This window comes from Leptodactylus fuscus, chromosome 2 (genome assembly GCF_031893055.1).
Source record: "Leptodactylus fuscus isolate aLepFus1 chromosome 2, aLepFus1.hap2, whole genome shotgun sequence".
Classification (NCBI taxonomy): Eukaryota; Metazoa; Chordata; class Amphibia; order Anura; family Leptodactylidae; genus Leptodactylus; species Leptodactylus fuscus.
The window spans coordinates 183,901,402-183,907,473 of record NC_134266.1 but is presented as its reverse complement, the minus strand read 5'-3'; positions in this window follow the sequence as shown (position 1 = coordinate 183,907,473).

Genomic DNA, 6,072 nt, shown 5'->3' with positions numbered 1-6,072 from the left:
AAAAAAAAACATATTTTAATAGTACAATCCCTTTAAGAAAGGGTTGACTAAAATGAACAATGTCTCTTATCCTTCATTCACATCTGTGTTCGGTATTTTGTTCGGGGAGTCCGCATGGGGACCCCCCCGAACAGAATACCAAACACAACTGCAAGCTCTGTGCAGTGAAAGAACACGAACACCATAGACTATAATGGGATCTGTGTGCTGGCCGCGCGCTGTCCACACAAATCATGCAGGCAGGAAAGTAGATTGTGAACTAATTTTTTGTCCGCATGATCCCTGTGGAGATCTGGCGGCAAGCACACGGACCCCATTATAATCTATGGGGTCCGTGTGCTTTCACTGGCACAGCACTTGAAGTTGCATTCGGTATTCCATTTGGGTCGGGTCCTCATGCGGACTCCCCCAGACGGAATTCAAACGCAGATATGAATGAGGCCATATACTGTATCTTCCATTCCTGCATTTTGGGTAGCCTAGCCCAAATAATCAACCCATTTTCATCCATTTTGTCTGACTGATATGCCTTCATATTCCATGGGGACACCCAGTGCTCATGCCAACAAGTACTGTGATCGTGAAAGTGAATCTGTTATTTTGGACATGGATATAATTACTGCATTTGGGAAAAGTACATCTTGCACTGAATAATGAACAGAACGCACCAGATCTTAGTTATTTCATTACCATAATGTGCTTTGTTATTTGCTAGATATAAATTCATTATTCTTGTGGTAATTTACTAGGAATCTGTATGAAGAGCTACAGTTTACCCCAAGGAAACAGATGTAACCTGCTTTTGCTATCACATAGGAAACCACAATGAAAAAAAGGAATTGGAAATGCTTTTGATCTTAACAGGAATTTTAAAGATGCTCTTTGTGACCTAGACTAAGGGCCCATATTAACCGTCTCAGTCCATAATGATATAAGAATGACTGCATTAGCCACGCTCCAGCTGGTTTGTTATATACTGTATATACTTAGTTTCCAGTAAATGTAATATTTTACATAGATGGATTTTATGTAATTAGCCAACTATAGGTGTCTTCTGTTCTAGGCTGGTGTTGTAGTTGCTTATATGTGACGCTCAGCTGTAGTTGTGGAAATAAATGCAACTTTTTATGCCTTTTTTGCCCCCCCCCCCTTTTTTTTGACATTATTGTTTCCATAGATCACCAGAATTAGGAGGTTTATGCTTCTTGATCATTTTGATGCCTCGAAAGCCAAAAGGGTATAATTCCCCCTTCCCATCCCAGAATGTCAATTTTTTAGGCTAATAAATGCTCAAATGATATAATGTGCTTACAATGGTATATACCATACTGGATATTTCTATGGTGCTCCATTGTATGGGCGTTCTTATAACTACTTATAACTGCTGAACATTTTCTCACCTAGAAAAAACACTATGGGTGGAATTTATTATCTACTACACTAATCTTTTTTATGTGCAACAATTAGTGGGTAAGGCCACAAATTGCAGAAATGCAGTATTTTTGGCTGTTTTGGCTTAAATCCGGCAGAAAAAAACCACTGCATTTTACAGTGCAAGCAAAATGGATTGGGTTTTGATTAATCTCATCCACACATTTTGGAAAAAGACTGCAGAAAAGCTGCGTTTTCAAAAATGCATTCATTTTTTGAAAAATGCAACATGTTAATTTTAGCTGCAATTTCCCTATAATATCATTGTTGATAAATTTTCCCCATTGAGATCACATTTAATTGAACTAAATTACAAACAGAGCTGTAATGTATACAAAAATGTGGGACCTTACTGTAACTTCAAGGCCTTCGATTTTCATATTTTCAGATTTTATATGGGACTTAGTCCCCTAAAATCATTGCTTCTAGAGGAGGAAACCTTCGTACATATTACACCTGACACAACATTGTATAGGTCATGCAATGACCTAACACATCCTCTATTATCAGAACCTCCCACGCTCGTATACAAGACTTCTCCCGAGTTGCACCACTTCTCTGGAATGCTCTACCCCGGACAATCAGATTAACTCCCAATTTCTACAGTTTCAAGAGCAAACTGAAGACACATCTTTTCAGACAGGCCTATCACAATTCCTAATGTAAACCCTTCCGTACCGTAATTAGAATCCCTAAAATTTAACCCCCCTCTGTTCCAGCTATGTTGCCATTTCAGGCTAACTTTATCTGTCCAAGCACCATCCACATATTAACCCCTTCCCGCCGATGGCATTTTTTGATTTTCATTTTTCGTTTTTGACTCCCCTCCTTCTAAACCCCATAACTTTTTTTATTTCTCCGCTCCCAGAGCCATATGAGGTCTTAATTTTTGCGGGACAAATTTTTCTTCATGATGCCACCATTAATTATTCTATGTAATGTACTGGGAAGCAAGAAAAAAATTCAGAATGGGGTGGATTTGAAGAAAAATTGCATTTCTGCGACTTTCTTACAGGCTTTGGTTTTACGGCGTTCACTGTGCAGCCAAAATGACATGTCCCCTATATTCTGTGTTTCGGTACGGTTCCAGGGATACCAAATTTATATGGTTTTATTTACTTTTTGACCCCATAAAAAAATTCCAAAACTGTGTTAAAATTTATTTTATTTTTTTAAAAGTCACCGTATTCCGACGGCCGTAACTTTTTTATACGTAAGTGTACGGGGATGCATAGGGCGTCTTTTTTTGCGGGGCCGGGTGTACTTTTTAGTTCTACCATTTTCGGGAAATGTTATTGCTTTAATCACTTTTTATTCAAATTTTTATCAGAATCAAAACAGTGAAAAAACGGCGGTTTGGCACTTTTGACTATTTTTCCCGCTACGGCGTTTACCGAACAGGAAAAATATTTTTATAGATTTGTAGAGCGGGCGATTTCAGATGCGGGGATACCTAACACGTATATGTTTCACAGTTTTTAACTACTTTTATATGTGCTCTAGGGAAAGGGGGGTGATTTGAACTTTTAATACTTTTTATATTTTTTTATTTATTTTTTTTACTTTTTTTTTAATTTTTTTTTTTCATTTATTAGACCCCCTAGGGGTGTTGAACCCCAGGGGGTCTGATCACCGGCTCCCGGGCGGTCGCCATAGTTACAGACCCGACATGCGCCGTACTATTACAGCGCATGTCGGGAAGGGGTTAAAGGACATGACTGGTGATGGCTCATAAAGTTTTATGTTTGTGTAATGATAGAACCCTCTATTACAAAATTGTCTGAATACTGTATAAGCAATGCCACCCCTGCTACCTCTTGTGTCACCCCTTCTACCTCATAGATTGTAAACTCTTGCAAGCAGTGCCCTCAGTCCCATTGTGTGAAGTGACTATTTCTTTGGAATGTATTTTTCTGTCTGTATTTGAACCCTACAAATTGTACAGCGCTGCGGAATATTTTGGAGCTATATAAATTTTATTATTATTTATTATTATTATTATTATTATTATTATTATAAAAGCTAAAGTGTTGCAATTCTACCATGAGGCCAAAATAGTCTCAATTTACTTATTGACTACCTGTTATTTTTGTCCTCTATATGTGAAGCTTGCTAGCTCAGCAAGTTAACAGCAGTGGAGATTTGCAGAAATAGTTATTTATATATACTATTAAGCAGGCTATACACATTATATGTGAATAAGAAAAATGTGATGAATTTGATGGGTTTAGCCAATCATCTGATGTGTATGGGAACCTCCAGATTTGGGATTGCCCTATACATTCTGCATATATACACCACCCAGCAGAGCATACATGTGTAAGCGGTATCAAGTGTTTGGACAACAGCTATTTGAAGTGCATGTTCTGTTTTATCCTTTAATCTACTGTATCTTTATATCTTTAGCTGAACATCTAATAGTTTATGATGGTCTGGGATCTTAAGCCTGAGAAGTCATGAGAACGGTGTACACTGATGGGTTTTGCAGTTAAGAAAGCCTCCCTACTTAGAAATGGCATCTTGATGAAATGCTAAATGTACAATTGTATTGTAAATGGAATAGATTTTTCATTTTAGACTACTCACAAGTGTCTCTACAACATCAGTCAATACCATTTCCCACAAATAAACAAAGTACTTCACATTCAAGGTAATCGTATGCTTAATTGATTTCTACATGATACTATGGAAGTGCACACAATGCAGCTTCATATATTCTTATTATATTTACTTAAAGTCTAAAATCCCATTGCAGTTATTTAATAGGAAAATACAGTATTCCCTGACAAATCATTTTAGCTATGTCAGAATAAAATGTGTATTTTTAACAAGGACCTTATACATCTGAGCCTCTATGGAGTTCTGTACATCTGTTTTGTATAATATTGAGCTTATACAGTGGTCGAGGCCGTATTGTATCTAATTTTATATTGAGGGACATGTAATGGCATTCTGTAATTTTTGCATGGTTTTTAGGTGTATCATAGGGATACCATAAGGTTGTACACAGAGTGCCTATGGATGTATAACAGGAACTACTTGTAATGCTATACATAATCCGTGCAAGCGACTTATTCACTTGTATGGAACAACTGTAACAAAGTAAATGAATAGTGAAAGCAGACCAGGCAGCTGCATCAGCGTCATCACCTCCTTGGAGCCCAAACAAAGTTCTTCCTGCTTTCAATTTGCCACTAAATGGTTTCACTAACACTCACAGTTTTGTGAAACCGTTGCAAAAAATGCTGTATTTTTATAATATTGCACCTTACTACAGGAGTTTTTCTTTTTAGGCAAATTCTGAATTAGGGCATGTTCACACTGTAGAGATTATGTGCACTAAATCCTCACAATCTGTAGAAAACTACACTGCAGAGTTTAAAGAGAGAGCGCTATCGGAGGTCCTTCCTCCCAACTGCGGTCAGGCTGTATAATCAACATCAGTGGAGATCACTCCGCACAGAGAACTAAATGATCCTGAGTCTTTCTTTTTTTCTTAGTTGCTATTAGAGATGAGCGAACAGTAAAATGTTTGAGGTTCGATATTCGTTTCGAGTAGCCCCTCAATATTCGACTACTCGAATTGAATATTGAACCCTATTATAGTCTATGGGGGGGGGGAATGCTCGTTTCAGGGGTAGGCAACGTTCGATCAAATTATACTTACCAAGTCCACGAGTGAGGGTCGGGCTGGATCCTCCGTGCAGTCTTCTCCTTGCAGCGTCCCCATGGCGTCTTCTGTCTCTTCATTCACTCTGCCAGGCATCGGGCCTGGGCAGAGCCGACTGCGCATGCCTGCACTACAAGTGGACATGCGCAGTCGGCTCTGCCCAAGCCCGATGCCTGGCAGAGTGAATGAAGAGCCGGAAGACGCCGCGGGGAAGCTGCACAGAGAAGACTTCTAAAGGTAGTAGAAGAACCAACGTTGATTGGCCGACTGTATAGCATTCGGCCAATCAATGCTGGTTCTGCATCAAACTTTTACATTCGAACAGCGATTGGTACTCGATCAAGTACGAGTATTTTGAATACCATAGTATTCGATCGAATACCTACTCGATCGAGTACTACTCGCTCATCTCTAGTTGCTATCACTCCTAGTATCTTTTGTATCTGCTATTCTGAGTTTGTATGTGTCTTTCTTGCTGTATCACTGTATTATCCATGCTTCTGTAACGCACTGAATTTCCCCATGGTGGGACTATTAAAGGATAATCTTATCTTTAAAAACAAATTTTAAATACCCTAGTCTGGACTAGAGATGAACGAACACTATTCGGAACAGCCATTTCGAATGGCACACTCCCATAGAAATGAATGGAAGCAGCTGGCACGCAGACTTTGCCGGCCGACGGTCGCTTAACCCCCCACGTGCCGGCTACGTCCATTCATTTCTATGGGAGCGTGCTATTCGAAACGGCTGTTTGGAATAGTGTTTGCTCATCTCTAGTCTGGACACATGTGACAGATTTATTAGTATATTTATTCTAGTTTCTTTAACAGCATATTCTTTTTTTGGACATTTTATGTACAACGTAATCCTCGATAGACCCAACAAATGGACCCAATTTCAATTAATCTGACACTTTTCTCACTTGGGACAAGGACAACCTTTGATTTCCGTACTTTTATGGAACCCTT